Genomic DNA, 20,934 nt, shown 5'->3' on the forward strand with positions numbered 1-20,934 from the left:
TGATGCATCCTCAGAAATTGGAAATATTGACATAACATAGCCAAATAAGCCTTACTTTTTATAATTTAGTCACTGAGGTTGGCTCTGTCCTGTATATTGTATTTTTGTCTGCCTCTTCACCGTGACTTCTTATACCAAGTGAAAAGCGTGAGCGACATGCAAACTTTCATATCAAAAAAAGCACAACAGTAATACAGACAACACAGATTTCTAAACATAGCAGCCAGATTTTATTCAGGTTTTATTTTTTAAAAAGCATAATGTTATCTCAAATGATTTGTCAGTAAGACTGTAATCTGCTTCCCCCAAATAGCATTTAACAGAGCTGTCAGTGTGAAGAAGCAGGCTTAATCACGTGTGGATTACATTGCTTTGTTCTTGGTCTTATTTTCACTCTCTTGCTGTCCTTTCTAAACAGAGAACAAGCTTGGGAAATGCTATCAGCAGAATGGCCAGCAATATGATCAGAAACCTCAATCCCATTTACAGTAGTTAGTAAGACTTACCTCCGGTTAAATGTGCTTTGGCAGATGCAGTCAAGGTCGATCTTCAACCAGGCAAAAGTCAAGCCTAACCTGGATGCCTTGACAGCTTAACCAGGTCAGGCCAGACCAAATCAACAAACGCAGTGGATTTATAGGAACCTTTTGACCTCTAACCTTGGTTGATTCACTGCATGAGGAAGGGAAGGTTCCTGTTTCTAGCACTGGCAATTCCTGCCACCCTCTCAGCCCCTGGAAAATGTCAGTTTTGTGAAAGTGTACTTTGGTTTGGGGGACAAAAGGAAACAATATATATTTAAGATCCAGTATATATATATATATTTAAGATCCAGAGGCCCCCACCCCACTCCAAGGGATATTCCAGGCCACTTCCTTGGGTTATCTGCTTTCTTTAAAGCAGAAAAGAGAGTCTTTAGCCCAGGGATGGGGGACTCCAGTACATCTCCCCCAATCCCTGTGCACTGACAATGCATGCTAGCTGCAACTGATCAGAATTCAAAGTCCAGCAACATCTGGAGGGCAACAGGTTCCTCACCCCTGCTCTAGTTATTTACAAGGGGGGGGGGGAGTGCAGGCAGGATTCACTAAGAAATAAACATTCTCCCATCTTCTAGCGTTCCATCAAATGCATGCCAATACTGTGGGATGACTCTCACACACCTGGCAATTGGCATCTAATTTTTAGGAAATGTTTAATAGTATATTTGATTACTATTATAATCAAATGATAAATCAATTGATGGAGAAAAGTGCTTGCTCCTTTCTCATAACGCTAGAACCCAGGGACATCCGACAAAGCTGAATGTTGAAAGATTCAGCGCAGATAAAGTACTTCTTTGCACAGTACATAGTTAAGCGATGGAACTGACTCTCACGAACGGCCGGAATGGCCATCAACTTGCATGGCTTAAAAAGAGGATTGGACAAATTCTTGGAGAATAAGGCTATCAATGGCTACTAGGCCATGATGGCTATGCTCTGTTTTAATGGTCAGAGGCAACAATACTTCTGAATGCCAGATACTGAAAACCAAAGGAGGGGGAAATACTCTTGCGCTCAGGTCCTGCCTAAGGCTTTCCCACACATCTCTGTGTGGCCACTGGATGGTGGACTAGATGGGCCATTGCTATAATCCAGCAGGCTCTTCTTACGTTTTTATGACCAGTCTGAAATTATTTAATTTCAAATACAAGAGAAGGGGAGATTGCATTAAAAGGAACACACACACACACACACACACACACACACACACACACACGGTTAATCTCCAGTTCCTAACAGTTCCTATAATTTACAAGCAGAGTATCTTAATCTGATGTGCAAACATCATGGGACCTGTCATCTAGGAGAGCAAGCAGAGATCCTCCAGGCAAAGGGAGGCAAAATACTATTTTATGACGTATTCCAGGAGGGATGGTGATTGATGAAGGATAGCAAGTATCCAATTAGGTATGGTCCTGGGGTTTGTCAGGTCCAACAAGTGTGCAGATGACAATACTTAGTATCTTTCCCGTAGCCCATGGAAGAAGCTGCCTTTCTTGACATATGCTTCTGCTTGCAGTCAGGCAAAGCTCAGGATGGTGTGCTCTGCCTGCTTTGCCATTACAGAAGTAGGAATCTTTGGCCAACATGAGAATTCCACTAGTACTTACCTGTCTCCCAACAGCTGAGCCAGTGCTGCTTATTAGGAGGGAGAGGGGCAAAGTCAGCACAGTGCAAACGCACTGGCAGGAGTAGCAGAGTGACTCCACTGATGCATTAGCATCGTGTTGAGCTTCTTGCTGCCTTGCCCATTCCCTCCTGGTAAGCAGCAATGACTCAGCTGTCAGGAGGTCCGGTAAGCACTGTCACTCCACCATGCTGCCCACTACTGAAGAATTCTTAGAGGGTTGGAGCTGTGATTTTTATCATAGTATGGTCCTAGGTGTTCCATACAGCCCTGTTAAGATATTTGTATTCTTGGTCCTGTGAGATGGATTTGAGCATATGGAGGCTATCAGTCAAGTCATCTTCTTGGGCTTACTACCCTGTAATCTTTCCAAAGCTATTGTATGCCACTATCTTCAAGTGCAGGTTGCCAGACTTTCAGTTTGGGATGGTTTCCATTATAGTGACTGCCAGCATAATCTTGCCAGGTGTGTCCTGGAAGCTAATCTAGGTTGATGGTGAGTTGATAGTGACCAACAAAATCAGGAAAATTAGCTTCCCCCACTTCTGCTTCTCTTAGATTTATAGACAAATTATGGTGCCACTAGCTGAAGCAGACCATGGAGGATAAGCATCTGTGCAGCTTGGGGCCTGAGCAAATGTTTCACTCTTGGCTGGAGTCTACATTTTGTGTTTGGTGACTGATGTGATATTTATAAACCCCTCTTTCTGTAGATTAGATTCCAGCAAGTTTACTGAGCCTCTCATCTGATACATTGCACTTGTAAAACACACGGCCTTGAGTACAAAATTGTTGATGCAGACTTTCCTATACTCACTGTACTGACAAGATAGAGAAACTTTCACCCTCTGTCTTTGGAAACAGATTAGCGCTCTTCCAATTTGCTAAATATACACATACTTCCCAGTGATCAGTTAGCAGAATGGATCAGCAGTCAACAACCATCTTCTTTCAGATGCCAGAAGCTTCTGCCTCTTCTTAGCTTCTCTCCACCCTCATGCATCACTGCTTCCTATTGACAAGGCTGGCCCTGTGACATAGCAGGGCGAACCAACTTCAGCACCGGAAGGAGAGATGGATGAAGGGCTGTACCTCAGCAGTGGAACATCTGCTTTCCACACAGAAGGTCCCAGGTTCAATCCCTGGGGAGGGTTGCAAGAGTCCTCTGCCTGAATCCCTGGAGAGCCCCTGCAAGACAGTGAAGAAAATGCAGAGATAGACGGACTGGTGGTGTGACTCAGGATCAGGCAGCTTCCTATGGTGCAGCAAGGCTTTTTGAAGCGCAGGGGTACCATTTAGACATCAGCTCCAATCAGCAATGTGTTTTGAGGGCACATGATGCAGGGAGATGAGTGAGCAGAGGGGCTGGTGCCCATAGCACTTATTCAAAACTCTAAATGTCCCCACAGGCCTCAAAAGGGTTGGTGACCTATAGTCTTTTTTAAAAATATTATTTTTATATTTTTATTTTGCAACACAAACACACACACTAACAAAAGGGAAAAGGAAAAAAACACATAAAAATAAAGAAAAGAAAAGAAATATCAAAGGTAAATACAAAAACTTATACTAAGCAAATATTAAACAATATGTATATACCATATTTCAGTCCTTCTTTTCTTCCAGTTGACTTCCTTCATCCTCAGCTCAGTTCTACTTTCATCTTTAGTAAACCGTTTCCTTCTCCTTTCATTTTTACTCCTTTTTCTTTCTGTTTATAGCTTTTACCCCATAGTTCGTTTTGCAAAAGTTAATCAAAACAAGTCCAAGTATTAATCTGAGGGCACTGCTTTTTAAGGTACAGTGGCACCTTGTGTTACGTACTTAATCTGTTCTGGAGGGCCATTCGTAACTGGAAACCACTTGTAACATGAGGCGTGCTTTTGCTAATGGCACCAAAGTTCGCAACAAAGGGCATCTACTTCCGGGTTAGGGGAGCTTGTTACCCAAAGCGTTCGTAAGGAGGACAGTACGTAACATGAGGTACCGCTGTAATCTCTATATTTTCCTCATTCTTTTTGGAATTTTTGTTTGGTCTGATCCCTAATTGCATCTGTCATTCTGGCCAATTCTATATAGTCAAATAATTTATCTTGCCATTCTTTTCTTGTTGGTATTACTTCTTTTTTCCCATTTTTGGCAATTAATGTTCTCGCTGCCACTGTGGCATAAAGAAATATTTTCTTACTTTCCCTCGTTATATCTATATCCAATATTCCCAAAAGAAAAGCTTCTGTTTTCTTGGCAGAATTTTGTTTGAACATTTTCTTTGGTTCTTCATACACCATATCCCAGAAGCCTTTGATTTTATCACACGACCACCACGTATGCAAAAGCATCCCCTCTACTTGGTTGCACCTCCAACATAATTTTGATTTTGTTTTATACATTTTACATGTTTTGGTTGGTGTTAAATACCATCTGTAAAACGTCTTTATCAAATTTTCTTTTATCGTTATTATAGTCTATAAAGTAATACTACAATTCATGTGGAGCCTCTTAAAAAATCATTCTCCCATGACTATTTTGTAAAGCTGAAATACTTAGCCAGTTTTCTCTGTGGACAGCCCTGCTCATGGCAGATGTACCTAGGGGTTCAGTGTGTGTAGGAGAGTGTGCATGTCCGCACATGAAGTCCCCCCCCCCCGTTTCTGCCTTTCCCCTCTCTGAACGGTTTAAGAGAATGACACCATTTATTTCTGGTGGAGGTGAACTCCCAAGTGGGGTTATAAACTTACAAAGAAAGGAATCTTCTTTTTCGAGTGTTTTGGAAAGCTTCTCATTCACCTATTATCTCTCTCTGCCAGAGAGTGCAAAGGGATGTAGCATGCATAAAGTGAGCTTTTATGCACCAGCAGAGAGGAGACAGAACATTCCAGGCACTTGTTATGAAGGAAGGATGGAGGGCAGTGCAGTGGGTAGGCAACATCTACACCACACTTAGGGTAATTGAAGTGCTTTGGGGGAACTTCCAGCACATCTGATACCTGCTGCAGGTGCATAACAAAGTGCTTCAGCCCACCCCGCGCTCCCACCTATCCACATTGCTGAGGCCATAGGAAGCCCTAATTCTTGGTATTGTGTACTTTCCAGCAAAGAAGTGAGTGGGCTTTCTGTGTTGCTTTTTGAAAAGCAGCATTTTAATAGCACAGGAGAAAATACTGAGGTTGGAAAAAAACAAGCTATGGTTTCCTACTTACATATTTATTTATTTTTACAAAGCACACATCAACCACTAGTCACGCATCAAGGGAATTGCTTAGGTTTGCCATCAGCTGGACAAAGCTGTGTACAGCGCAACTGGTGCCAGGCAAATTGGGCAGGGCATGATAAAGATGAGGGGTGAGCATGGAGTTACATTGTGCTACTGTCTGCATTTAGCACTTTCAGTCAACAGTCTGATTATGTGTGACATTAGAAAGGAGCCATCATTCAGTGTTAGTGCATACCCTACATGCAGCGATTCTCAGGTTCAGTCCCTGACATCTGTAGTGGAAAGGATATTGGGTAACACAGCTGGGAACAACAACAACATTTGTACAGTGCTTCCTTCATATTGTCTTCTATTATCCTCTTCGTCATGAGATGGTGAGGGTGGCTACCTGTTTTCTCTCTTGAAAAGTATTGTTATGAGTTTGTGGGTGCCACACTCCCCATAATTCCTGGACCCAGTAAGTGTTAGAAATTAATCAAGCCTCCTGAACACCTGGATCCAGCAAGGGTTAAAAAATAAGCCAGGCTAGATTCCTTATGAGGTAATCACCTGGGAGATGAGCTGTTAAGAAAGAACAAAAAAAAAAAAAAAAAAAGGTGATGGGCCATTGGGAAAGCTAAGGAGTGGGGACTCTGGGCCAGATAGCAAGTGGGTGGTGCCCCTCCTCTAGCTCTTAGATAGTTAGGAGACAAAGCCAAAGTTTGAAGTAGAGAAGAAAGAGAAGTTGTATGTGTGCACACAAACATAAAAGTAGGACTCAGAAAATGGATTCTTTTGAAATTACATATTTTTGTGAGTTCCCCCGCACTGCATCCATAATCAAATCGCATATCGCACCTGTCTCCATTAGATGAACCATAATATGGATCCGGGACGCGGGTGGCGCTGTGGGTAAAAGCCTCAGCGCCTAGGGCTTGCCGATCGAAAGGTTGGCAGTTCGAATCCCCGCGGCGGGGTGCGCTCCCGTTGTTCGGTCCCAGCGCCTGCCAACCTAGCAGTTCGAAAGCACTCTCGGGTGCAAGTAGATAAATAGGGACCGCTTACTAGCGGGAAGGTAAACGGCGTTTCCGTGTGCGGCTCTGGCTCGCCAGAGCAGCGATGTGACGCTGGCCACGTGACCCGGAAGTGTCTCCGGACAGCGCTGGCCCCCGGCCTCTTGAGTGAGATGGGCGCACAACCCTAGAGTCTGTCAAGACTGGCCCGTACGGGCAGGGGTACCTTTACCTTTACCTTTAATATGGATCCAATGTTTTTCAGCACTGATATGGTGTCAAAACATAGATATATTGCCTTTTGCTCATCATCCTTCTCATCTTTTCCTCTGTTAGCTCAGTGGATGTCCTTGATATTATTAGATATATTGGAATAATGTTTTATGACTATTGTTTTGGTTGTTCTCTTGAGTGTATGCCTATCATCTGCCTGATGTATATAAGGAAGGGAGGAAAACATGGATCTGAAGCATGGATCCTTATCAACCCTCAATATGTTTAGAATTGTTTCCCTCAAGGTCCACTGTCAAATCATGGCTGAAAATCCATTCAGGTCTGTGCCTTGGACCAATGAACTGTAGTACAACCCTCATGGAGCTACAACCCCTAGCACCTTTAAGAAACTACAATTCCCAGGATTTTTTTGAGGAAGTCCTGTTTTTTAAATGTGTGGAGTGTATGCATTCTCAGTTTTTTAAAGACGCACCCAGTTCATACCTTGTTGAAAGTAGCCTAATTACTTTCATTGGGGCCTTGTTTTTGCACAAACAGACACATCTTCCCACTCCCTGTATCTCACATATTGCCTGGTTATCTACTACCATGAAATAGTATTCTACATTCAGGGCTCATCCTTATCCCTCTTTCCCCCAAAGCCCTGCTCCTCAGGAAAGGAGATTATAATATCTTCAGTGTAAGAAATGCAGTCAGTAGGGCACACTGGTTTCTGTAGTCTGAAACCTTGCTGTGCCAAAGGTGAGATGCCTGCAATTTTATTGTTCCCTCTGAGCTGTCCTGGAACAAATGTAGTTTGCCCTAAGCCTTCCATCTGGCAGAGATCTTTCTTTTTCTCTGTGGAGCGACACATCAAATGGAATATATATATATATTTTGCGGGGGCTTGGACAAAGTTTTAAAACGGAAACCCAAAGTGTTTCTGAATGCTCTGGAACAAAAGATTACATGGGATCTATTTGCAGCAATGGAAAGCATTAAAATAAAATGGTATTTGGGAGATCTGAAAGGATGCCATTGGTTGTCACTGACACAAAGACTGGAATGTCACAGATGTAAGTAGATGGATGCCCAGTCCCATTGAATTTCAAACTAGCTGAAGCAGACAGGGATCAGGGTTTTCCTTCTCCTCTTGTCAGATATCTTAGATAGCATGTCTGATCATCACGTGGGAAAGGAAGTGCATGTTTAATCACCATGTGGGAAAGGAAGCATTTCAACCTCCACCTTTAACAGCAGACACTAAATTGTGTCCAGAAACATGAATGAAAACTATCAGTAGATTCCTAATGCAGCAAGAAGAGAGTGAAGCGGTTCTGCTGCAAATTGTGGTAATTGGTTGAAAATCAAGTGGCAGAGCTTCTACTTCTACTTTAATTATTCCCTGTAATGCAGAATGACTGAGCATGTTTGGAGAGATTCTGCAAGCAGACAAAATGGAAAATGTGCCTCTGATTGCATCCGTTTTGCATCTTGCACTCTATTTCCCGGGGCTCTTGCCAACATTCTCTTCCAGCAACAGGAGCTACATCTACATTTGCAAGTCCATTACCACAATTTCTACTGAGTTGAAAGCCTCTGAACTTTAAATGCATGGCTATCCTGCAAGGATAGGATAGTGTCTCCTCTCAGACATAATCCCTTCTACTTGCTTTTAAAAATATCTGTGTGAATTCTGGGATGGTGGAGGACACACACACACACACCACAGACCTTGCTGGTTTAAAGTGGATCATCTGATGAAGAACCGTCATAAGCCCCCAAGGAACCACAACTGGCTTGTCCTGTCATTGCTTCATTCCATTAACTTATTGGATGAAGATTATTTGCCAGCCATAAAAAGAAAGCCAGGACAACATTTAATCATATAAGCTTGCAAAAGCAGACAGTTCCAGATGTGAAGGGAGGCACATCTTTACTTTCAGCACATGGTATATTTTTCTTATTACGACAAAATATGCTTAAAATGATGCACAGGGCCCCTTGTGAGTTTCAGTAAAACTATGAAATTTAATTTCCGTGCTGATATGGCACAAGGCCTGTAGGCTGCCTGGAGAACGAAGGAACAAACAAATTAGAATAACTACTATGGCTTTATCACAAGGCGAATTATACCTTGTGTCCTCATGAACCCCCATTTTAGAAAATATGCTCTTATGGAGTTTGTCACTCTGTGCCTTAAGTTGATATCTGGCAGTATGGAAGCCTTCTGGAAGATTACTTCTGTGCCATAGACACAGCTGCACAGAGCCATCTGCACAGAGCTTCACTTGGGCTTGAATCCATTGTGTTGATTAAATCTGGAGAAAGGAATCGGGATACTACCATTGACCTACAATAACTACTGTTACCACGGGATGTAGGGGGAGATTGACAGTAACTTCTACGTAGGAGAAATTTCACAGCCCCCTGGGTTACAGCCATATCCCTTCCTGGGCATTAAAATTTGCTGAAAGCAGCCAAAACAAAGCAAGTTGTGCATGCCTTGGGTTTGAGAGTCATTAGCACAGCCTACTTGCCTGTAGAGGACATTTACTTTTTCAGGAAATTATTATTTGGCCAGCATTTAATTCAGTGGCTATGTGGAGCATCAGCTACAGGCTTTAAACTGCAGCTGGGACTGTTCACCTCCTGTTTAACTTTTTATTTACCTTGAAGCTTTATCATTGGGGCTGAGATGCTTTCTCAGCTGGGCCTCCCCGCCAAAGGATGCCTTCTTCCCCCTGCTAGGGGCACCTCTTAAAGAAGCCTTGCTGCACCATTCAGGTACCTATTCCTACTTTTATCTACTCCACCTTCCACCAGAGATCACTGCTTCACCCTGTTGCATGGCAGGGCCAGCCCTGAGTGTAACAAAGTACACCTTCATCTGCTGGATGTTGCTGCTGATGAAAGAGGGAAATGAGAGAGACTGACACTGGTCTATAGGAGCTAACAAGTTTGTTGTGGTGGTTTAGCAGCTTCTGATAGTGAGCGCTTGGAACTCCAGCAGCAGTAACACCCTTAATTCTGTGTTGGTTCCTCAAGGAGGGAGCATAGAATTGGGAACTTCAACTGAATGGAGAAATGCCTTGTTTTGACACTAAGGCTGCGTACACATGATATTTTATTCTAGAATCAATGTAGACTGAGCACTCATTTTTCCATATAGTCCACACACCATCAAGAGCTACTGCAAATTGTTTGCCCCTGAAAATTTTCGCTTCTTGATAATCCCCAAAAGAAAAGTTCATTGTAGATTCAAGCGTGTCCATTAGAAAACAGATGAAAATAGTAACAGTTGTAGGCAGTCCCAGCAATTGGGGTGAGTAGCCACACCTGCCCAATGACATTGTAGGTGGGCATATAGAAGACTGCCCCCACCACTTCCTCCTTCATTCACCTGGGGCATGTGAAGGGGAGAAAAGGCATGGATAACTTAAGCAAGGGGAGGGTTTTCAAATTCATATCAGGTAATCATACTTACTCTTGTGGACAGCAAATTTTCTAGAATCAATCTAGATTGAGGATAAGCACGGGCGATTCAAGTAATTATTTGTGCTACAAACAAGTTAGTGCGTATGCGGCCTGTGTATGATGAGCACCCAATCAGGAATGTGAGGTGGAGGCAGCTCTAAGTGGAGATGGCCATAGGGCAGAACAGCTCACATCTTAATTAAATAGTTTCACTCTGCTCTTGGTTTCTGTCTACTTTCTTTTAGCCTCTTCATCTCTAGGCCATCCCAGAACAGCACTCTTGAAGCCTTCCCATCCGCATCTGAATCAAAGTCTAAGAGTCCATTCATTATATGTACTCCCATTCAGCTTCTCTTGCCTTGCCTTGCCTCCCCCCCCTTAAAGTGTCTCCTAACTGCTAAAATTTAGATTATAAATTCATTTTGGTGGGTTTACGTTACTCTGTAAAGTGCCATTTGTGCTTGCGTTGTTGCCTGAATTAGTGCATATTAAGTAATAAAGTAAAAACAGTATGAAGTGGTATGACAAACAGCTGATCCAAATGCCAAGGGTAAAGGGACCCCTGACCTTTAGGTCCAGTCGTGGCCGACTCTGGGGATGCGGCGCTCATCTCGCTTTATTGGCCAAGGGAGCCAGCGTACAGCTTCCGGGTCATGTGGCCAGCATGACTAAGCCGCTTCTGGCGAACCAGAGCAGCGCACGGAAATGCCGTTTACCTTCCCGCCGGAGCGGTACCTATTTATCTACTTGCACTTTGACGTGCTTTCAAACTGCTAGGTTGGCAGGAGCAGGGACCGAGCAACGGGAGATCACCCCGTCGCGGGGATTCGAACCGCCGACCTTCTGATCGGCAAGTCCTAGGCTTTAACCCACAGCACCACCCACGTCCCCGAGCCAAGTGCCAACACAGCTTTAAGTGTCAACACAGCTTTAAAATCACCTGTCTATATCGCCAAATCCCCTAAAATGTCTGAAAATCTCAGACGCAGTGTTGAATTCATAACGTGACCAGCAACCTTTCCCTTTTTGTCTTGTGGTGAGCTGTTTGTCAGATGGGGTTCTCAGGGTGGGGTGGGGGTGGGGGTGGGGAATGGCTTTCTCTAACATCCTTTGTATGTCAGGAGGAGTCATACCCGAGGCAAACTTGCGCAGCATGCAGACCATTCTGAGGTGGATTGCCCCTGCCTGTCAGACAGCAATCACTCCAGGAACACGATCAGCACTCCAGAGATGTCTTCGGCTGATTTGTGTTCCAATTTGAATAAGTTCCAGGAATACCAGCCCTCATACCCCATTACATTCCCTTAGTGTATTTCTAGCCCAGTTATTTTTTCCGCTTCGAGAAACCATTCATTGTTCTGCTCAGACAGCTTTGATAAGGAAGCCAGAGATGATCAGGTCCTTTTTAAAAAGTTAGTCTGCAGTTAACAATGTCTGTCACATAATTGCATGGGCTCAGGTTGATTCCTAGCTCTCTTGCAAATATGGAATCTTTAAAGGCAGCAAGCCTGGGCTCACTTTCTCTGAATGGAGCTGCTGGTCTGTAGGCAGCATAAGACAGAGGGGGCAACTAGCTATTTTAAACCTGTAAATGGCACCAGCTTGCTCTTGAGTCTACTGTTGTCTTATTCACACATTAACTTCAGCATTTTTCTACATTCCCATCTCTTTATGCCACCTTCTGCTCTCCCCCAAACACAGCATCTGTTCCACAGCAGAGATTTTGCACCTTCCCAGGACTTTGCCCCCTTTTTAGGTGTCTTCTGTTTTCCCAAGGGCGACTCACCAGACAGTTATATGCTCACTATTTATCTTTGAATATGAGATACTGCCTTCTGGTTAGGAATGGAGAAATCTCTCAATTTCAGTTTCTCTAAGTTTCTAACAACCCCCCCCCCCCGACTTATGTGGAAGTGCGACAAACTGAACTTGAGTTTGCACTTTTGTAAAACTCCCTACAATAATGATTCAGTTGTCCAGTGTACATTTCCCCTAACAGACACATTTTTACCGAATACACACGTTTGTGAAAACAAATTTCTCCTAATATAATGCATATAATCCATTAATATATTGTTATAGGACTGGGGGTTAGATGATGTCCTGGGAATCCTAACCAAGCCTGTAACTGTAGCAGAGGGAATGTGCTGAACTGGTTCAACTAGTCATTTTGCAGGATAATGCCCCTAGCTGGCCTAGCTAAATAGCCCATTAACATCCTAAAGAGTGGGCCATGTTGCCATAGAAACAGGTGAATGGGCCCTTCCCCCACCTCCACCTGGCTGGATGCTACTTCATCCTAGGAAGAACAATAGGCCAATATTAGGTAAAGAGGTAAAGGCGACTATAAGGTGCAGCGCTCATCTTGCTTCAGGCCGAGGGAGCCGGTGTTTGTACACAGACAGCTTTCTGGGTCATGTGGCCAGCATGACTAAACTGCTTCTTGCGCAATGGAACATCGTGATGGAAGTCATGGTGCACGGAAACGCCATTTTCCTTCCTGCCGCAGTGGTACCTATTTATCTACTTGCACTGGTGTGCTTTCGAACTGCTAGGTTGGCAGAAGCTGTGACAGAGCAACGGGAGCTCACCCAGTTATGGGGATTCAAACTGCCAACCTTCCGATCAGCAAGCCCAAGAGGCTCAGTGGTTTAGACCACTGTACCACCCATGCCCCTAGACCAATATGATACATGAAGACGCCATGATAGTTTGAAAACTAAGAGAGTGAAAGGAATAATTGTAAATTGCAGCTTGGAAAGTTTTAGGCTTAGCGAAGTTCAGATAAGATTAGCTTTATGCTGCATAGTGGCACAGAAATATCAGGCCCTCAGCTTTGCCACTATTTGATCCTTTATTGATCTGCTCCATGCCTTTCCAATTTTTGATACTGTAGGTTATTCCATTCATGATTGCACACAAATAAATCCCCTGCTGCATTAGCCCTTTAACTCTGGGCTTGGTGAGATAAGGCAAACTTCACTTTGTTTACTCCTCCGTGCAATAAGTCAGAGGTACACAGCATCTTTGCTCAGAATCCTGCAGCCACTTTCTAGCATTGACCTTTTATCACAACCCAGGTCTGCTGTTGCTAGTTTAATGTAATTGTTTATTTTGCAGTCTTGCTTTATACATCCATGTTCCCAAAAGGAAAGAGGAATTATCTCATAACAGTTAATACTGACCCCTTTCAGGCTTTTGATCAAAGGGAGAATGGGCATGACAGAGCCAGGACTCCTCAGGAAGATGCAGATGAAATGAAATCATTCTTGAGAAGTGCCACAAACTGCTCTGGCTAAAGGCCAGCTAAGAGATAAGAAACCCATTGATTTCCATTGGATTAAGCACATGTAGCTCTGTACTAGTGTGTTTATGCACTGATGACCTATGCATTGTGTGTCTCATTTGTGTGACATAGCATACCACACATGTTTAGAGCAAGTATTATTGTTCAGTCCAATATATCATAAGGTCACTGCTTACATAAATACGTGCCTCCTGTTCATACATCATTCATTTTGCTGTGCTAACGCCGTCCCATTCTGCCCAACACACTCAAGAGTTATGAATATGCAAACCAATTATTGTTGTTATGATGGGTAGGATGCGTGCAGAGAGAAGGGGTGTCCATTCCAGGGACCCCCATGTCAGAGCTGGAAGAAAAGAAGGTCTTATCCTTACAGCAAGTAACCTCAACTGCAGTATTTTGCCCTTCCCACTCGTAATGAATGCCAGCCATTTGCTTACATGTGAGATAGTAAAAGGGTACACTCAGACAAGAAGCTAAACCTGTTTCCCCCCTGGTGACACAAGAACTGAACTTTCTCCTATCTGCATAGTTTCACCCTAGTTTCTGTATCTGACAGGATGTTGGGGGGAAGCAGCCACATGCTGGGAAGTGGTTTGCAGACAGAAGGACAGATTATTTATTAATTAAATGCCTTTTGAGTTAACCAGTGGCGTAGCGTGGGGGGTGCAGGGGGGGCCAGCCGCACCGGGCGCAACATCTGGGGTTAGGGCAAATCCACAGGTTAGGGGGCGCAAATCCACGGGTTAGGGGGCGCAAATTACTTGCCTTGCCCCGGGTGCTGATAACCCACGCTACGCCACTGGAGTTAACAACTATAGGATGGTGTAGTTAATCTCCTTCCTTTGATCAATCCAGGAGACAGCGATTGCCAGTCCAGTCTGCCATTAGGATAGCTTCCCCTTGTAGAAATGAAGGTCAACTACCCTTAACAGGGCTGCCCTCCATCTGTTTTGTCATGGTAGAAACTCTCTCACAGTGCTTGTAGAACCTGAACAAGGTAGGCCAAGACGTTTTGCTGCCTGAGGCTGAGCAGCAAATAGCGCTCACTTGGAGTCAAGGTGCATAGTACCTAAGTTGTTTTGGCACTAGGACGGAAAGTCCTGCAAACTCTTCTCCCTCACTCTGGCAAAAAATAAAAAATAAAAAAGAACAGGAAGACTGCATAAACACCATACTTTTAAAACATATTTAAACACTTTCTCCCACTTCCAAAATCCTAGAAACTGTAGTTGACCTCATTACAGAGCTACAATTCCCAGCACTCTTAACAAACCATGGTTCCCAAGATTCTTGGAGGGGGGAATGTATGGTGTACATGCGGAGTAATACACTAAGAATTTACTGCCATGACGTCCCAGACTAGCTACCTGAGGCGACCACTTGAGTTTGCCTCATAGTATGAACACCTCTGGACCTGAACAAATATTGCACTACCAGTTTAATGGAAGGAAAGTACAAAGATTATCACGGAACAAACCTCTTTTGGGGCATTAGCTTCCAGTTAGAATTCTTTAGATTTGTCAATAACATCAGCAGACCTCTTGTAGAGGTCAAATAAGTTGTTGCAAAGGCGACTGAAAAATAAAAGGTAACACTTGCAGAAACCAACTAATTTAGCAATATGATAATGAGCAATCTGTTTTGACAGCTACAAATGGGGTTATCAAACATAACACGTTCTGGGAAATTGTTAAGCGATGTTTTCTTAAATGTTTTTGACCTGCCCATTAAATTTACTCTTTCTCTGTTTTCGTAATGAATAAAAGAACTCTTAACAAGGGGATTGTAGGAAAATCTTCACTCTAGTTGGATGCCCACAAAATAGAGTTGACGTTGTAAAGTTAGAAGTATGAATCCCCAGGTATGAATCTAGGCAGTGAGCCATGCAAAAGCTTAGACTTGGCTTGATTGGGTACAGAGATGACCTCTCTTAATGAACAGCAGCCTGTAAGGTCAAACCAATTAACCGATAAGCTTTTAATTAAAAGGGCTGCTATGGCTTAAAGATCACTGTCTGGAGCCAGGTAAAACAGTTTATTTCCAATTTATAGTTGTTTTCCACAGAAACAGGGAACTGCGTATTAAATGCAGAAGTCTGGGTTCAATCCCATCTCAGCCATGAGTTCACTGGGTGGCATTTTCTTTCACTTAGTTCTCTATCTGCAAAGAGGGGATAACACTAAGTGACCTTCCTCCAAGGTTCGCTCTAAGGTTCAGTACAATAAAGACTGCAAAGCAATTTATGCAACATGTAAGGGTCTTTGCAAATGATTATTACATGCAGTAAAAATTTGATAGTATTTTGAGGCAGAAGAAAATCTTAGGATTTACAAATCAAATCTTCTTTCAGTGTTTCTTGACCCCCATAAGCACCTGTCTTCCACCTTGGAGACAGGGACTTACCACCTTATTTTATTTACTTGACTAGTGAATGATCTATCACAGTCGATGGAGAATGATGGACAATTCATCAATGAGCAATTCTTAGCTCGATAGAACTCAGTGGGAGCCTTGGTTAGCCATTATTGCCTTTAGCTGCGTAGTACTGCCTGGATTGGATGCGGGTGGCACTGTGGGTTAAACCACAGAGCCTAGGACTTGCAGATCAGAAGATCGGCGGTTCGAATCCCTGCGACGGGGTGAACTCCCGTTGCTTGGTCCCAGCTCCTAACAACCTAGCAGTACGAAAGCACGCCAAAGTACAAGTAGATAAATAGGTACCACTCCAGCAGGAAGGTAAATGGCGTTTCTGTGCGCTGCTCTGGTTCGCCAGAAGTGGCTTAGTCATGCTGGCCGCATGACCCAGAAGCTGTACGCCGACTCCCTCGTCCAATAAAACGAGATGAGCACCACAACCCCCGAGTCGGTCACGACTGGACCTAATGGTCAGGGGTCCCTTTACTGCCTGGATTCTATTTCCTGAAGCCACTGGTCTGACAGAATGCTGTCAACTGACTTGTAGATACTTGTATGCAGGGCTTTTTTTGAACTGGAATACCCTTCTTTGGTGTGTTCTGGCACCTCTTTGTAGCATAATGGCATCTGTATAGAGAGAGGCACGGTGCCCAGAGGTGCCCAGAGCTGTGTGTCAGAGGCTTTTGGGTGCGAGTTCCTGCACCTCTTTTTCTAAAAAAAAAAGCACTGCTATTATACATTTCTCACCTCCCTGGGTGGTGAAAAGTTCCAGGGACAGTGCTTACCAGGGCTTGTTTTTGTAATATTTGATTTACCGTAATTACCAGTATATAAGAACAGTGTAATTGGAGGCAAGGAACACTGACTCTGCTAGTGTGAAGTATATCCACTGCCCCGCATCAGATCTCCAGAGAGCGAGAGACCTGCCCACATACCCTCAGTACCTTCACTTTAATCCTCTTCTGTGCCCCCAAGTCTTCTGGCATCTATCTTTATGTCACCTTTGCCTCCACACTTTGCATGTGTGCTGGAGGGCCTAAACCAGGGGTCACCAAACTAAGGCCCACGGGCTGGATAAGGCCCGAGGGACTCGTTTATCCGGCCCGTGGCGATCCCTGCCACCCGCTCTTACTGGCGCTGCACTACGCTGCGCTGTGCGGCTGCCCACTTCTGGGTCGGAGGAGCACCGGAAATAGCATGTGCGCACGCGTATGGGCACACATTCCCCCGCCCTCCGGCCCGCTGCGCGATCGGCACTGGAGACACCAGCCCGAGGCGCAGTAAGTTTGCTGACCCCTGGGCCTAAACCCACAGTATTGTAAACACACTCCTCAGGGTTATATGCCTGCTGGGACAGTGTCAATACTTGTCTAAGCCAACATTCACGTCACACATTTAAAGTGCTATGATACTGCTTTCAAATTGCATTGCTTCCCCCAAAGAATTATGGGACTTATAGTTTGTTATGGATGCTGAGAGTTGTTAGGAGACACTTCTAGAGCTACAATTTCCAGAGTTCCCTGGGAAGAGGGATTGATTGTTAAACCACCCTGGGAGGGGCATAAGTGTCTCCTAACAACTCTCAGCCCCTTTAACAAACTACAGCTCCGAGAAGTCTTTGGGGGATGCCCTGGCAGTTTGAGGTGGTATCATAGTGCTTTAAATATATGGTGTGAATGTGGCTAAGCCTACCTCTCAGTTTTCAAGGTATTAAAAAGTTCTTTGGCACAGGAGGAAAGTGAGGGGCAGTTTCAGCCGCTTTAGGGAGTTTGTAAAGCCAAGATGCGCTTAAACAGCTAAAAATGGAGAGCTTTATTTTGAGTGAGGGAGTTGGGGGGCCTTCACAAACATCATCGCTTTTAATTGTTCTAGTTTGTCTAATGTGTTATGAATCTTCATTCAACATCCTTTCAAACGCAGATCTGCCTCACACCTGCTGCCTTGCTGTTCTCACAATAAGAGCTGTCTCAGCTTCACACCTGCCAGCTTTGCTTTAACAGACTCTGCTGCTTTTTATCATATCGGCAGTTTTTGTAACACTAATTAAAAATAAGTGTGCATATTTTCAGCCCATTGCCATTTTTTTTTCTGACAAAGCAGTAATCCAGTTCTTAAGGGAATGGAAATATATCCTGGAACATTTGTAGTCTTTCTAAATTTCATCCAGCCATGCTTGTGTTCATGAGATTCTCATCAGGACAAATACTTTATATCCTTGAAAACATTTTTGTGGAAACTATACAAAGCCTAAATGTTCATTCCTTTCCCTGTTTGCTTAACTGCATGGCTCAAGGCAGAGATCTAAAAGGAAAAGGACCATATAAATTGAGGAAAGCTTTAATTGCAGCCAGAAGGTTTAGTAAGCAGACATGATTTATCAGGAAATATTTAACCATTATGAAGCCTTAGGTGTAGTAAAAATAACCACTAATCTAGTAGAATTCAAAGCTGATGATCTCTGTCCATCTGGTTGTGAGGTTCTTCACATGATTTTAAAAAGATGATAAGTTTCCACACATGAATTCAGACCAATAACCTATCTAGTTCCATAAAGTGTTGCCACCTTTAACTTGGCAGATAATGGGCAGTATTAAACCTTCATCCAGGCTCCCACCACATAAATGCCGTCGGGCATATTGGTTTACTTAACCATTTTATAGCGCTACCTAGCAGGTCTGTTAATACAGGCCTGCAATAGGTGTTTTCTCCTAGCCTAAGGGAAATGAGGGAAGGAGATAGTCTGAGGACTGGGGAGGGCTAGACCAAGACATCTGCCGCCTGAGGAAAAGGACACCACACTTGACCAGCAGTTAATTCCTTCTTTCGTGCTGGCAAAATGTTTGTCGTCCACTGCACAGCTTACGGGGCGCGCAAAACAAGCTGTATGCACATACAGCTCCTGCCCTCCAACAGATGGGGAACAGCTGGGGGCTCAGAAGAAATAGTTGGAGGTGGGGGCTGCCACTAATGGCGCCGGCATTTGCCACCTGAAGTGGATGCCTCACTCTGCCTAACAGTAGGGCCAGACTTGAGGCTGGGCTGATCTTAAAAGAGTGCTTTTCAGTTCACCTCACTGAACCTTAATATAACACACAGCCTTTGTCCACATGTCTGCAGGCAAGACTCAAGACATGGAATGACCTTGCTTAAGGTCATACAAGAAATGTATATGGTTGAGATTGGAACCAATCCCACTTTCCTTGAACCTGAGTCTTAATCACATTATCATCTTTCCTGGGAGACTATCTCCCTCATTGAGCTAGGCTATCTTGACATCATACAACCTTTTACAGCAGAATAGGAAAGGATGGGGGCGAGATACTGGTTTGTGTGTCATGGAGATAATCTACTTTATTACAAAGACAGATGGGACTCCTGGTATTTCAGTGACTGGAAAGAGCTCTGACAATGACATATTGAGGAGCTTGCTGCAGCCATTCTGTGCCAAAATTATTTGCTACCAGAATTCCTGGTGACAGTTAAATACACGCTGGGAAACCTCTAGAGATGATAGAGCCTCTTGTGAGGGGCCGGATATGTGACAAGCAAATAGCTTTATCCCTTGTGAAATACAGTTTCACACCAATCATTTTAATACAGTAGGATGTGAGCGTTGCATCTGGCAGGCAAGGATCTCATCAGCAAAAAATAGCTGTTTGGCTCAGGATGGTTGCTTATTCTATAAATACCTTGAAATGACACATATCTGCATTTTCACTTCCTTTCCCCTAATGGATTGGGAAAGCAATAACTATTCTTCCCCTACCTAGGTTGAGATTTCTCTGCCCTCTCTATCACCCATTGTAGGAACAATGCTGCAAACTAAGTGAAGCAGCCCAGGGAGGTTTCTAAGGGACTTTCCGCAGAATGAAAGTGTGTGCGATCTGATCTAGACTATGAAACTTAGGGATGTTGTATTTATTCATTCATATGTATTTATTTATTACATTTATGCTCATCTTTCCTCCAAGCTGACAAACATTGACCTCCTCCTCCTCCCAATTTAACCTCACAACTCTGTGAGGTAGCTTGAGCTGGGAAGCAGTGATTGGCCCAAAGTCACCTTTGAGTGGGGTTTTGAATCCTGGTCTTCCAAGTCCTAGCCCAGTACTACTATACCACACTGGTTCCTACCGCTCTCGTCACTGTTCTTGTATCACCAGTACTTCCTACCTGGCCTGGAATTGGTGAAGTCTGACTGGATTCTCTCTACTTATATGCAGTGGTACCTCGCAAGACGAATGCCTTGCAAAACAAAAAACTCGCTAGACAAAAGGGTTTTTTGTTTTTTGAGCTGCTTCGCAAGATGATTTTCCCTATGGGCTTGCTTCGCAAGACGGAAACATCTTGAAAGTTTGTTTCCTTTTTCTTAACACCGTTAATACAGTTGCGACTTGACTTCGAGGAGCAACTCATAGAACACGGTGTGGTAGCCTTTTTTGAGGTTTTTAAAGACTTTGGTATTTTTGAAGCTTTTCCAAAACTTTCCCGACACCGTGCTTCGCAAGACAAAAAAAAAATCGCAAGACGACAAAACTCGTGGAACGAATTAATTTCGTCTTGCGAGGCACCACTGTATTTTATTTAAAGGTAAAGGGACCCCTGACCATTAGGTCCAGTCGTGACTGACTCTGGGGTTGCGGCGTTCATCTCGCTTTATTGGCCGAGGGAGCTGGCGTACAGCTTCCAGGTCATGTGGCCAGCATGACTAAGCTGCTTCTGGCGAACCAGAGCAGAGCATGGAAACACAGTTTACCTTCCCACCGGAGCAGTACCTATTTATCTACTTGGACTTTGTGCTTTTGAACTGCTAGGTTGGCAGGAGCAGGGACCAAGCAACGAGAGCTTACCCTGTTGCGGGGATTCAAATTGCCAACCTTCTGATCGGCAAGCCCTAGGCTCTGTGATTTAACCCACAGCGTCACCCACGTCCCTTATATATTTTATTTATTAGTTGTTTATTTTAAAAAAAATTAACCTCACTCTTCAGCCAAAAGAGATCCCAGAATAGCTTAAGTAATATTAATAATAAACAAAGCCCCCAGGCTGCAACAACATAAAAGGAAAAAAGGGGATGAGGAGGGAAGAGGGAAATTGACAAACTCAGTTCTTAAAGTTACATTGCTCTTATAGAAACTATT

The sequence above is a fragment of the Podarcis muralis genome, chromosome 6, assembly GCF_964188315.1.
Source record: "Podarcis muralis chromosome 6, rPodMur119.hap1.1, whole genome shotgun sequence".
Classification (NCBI taxonomy): Eukaryota; Metazoa; Chordata; class Lepidosauria; order Squamata; family Lacertidae; genus Podarcis; species Podarcis muralis.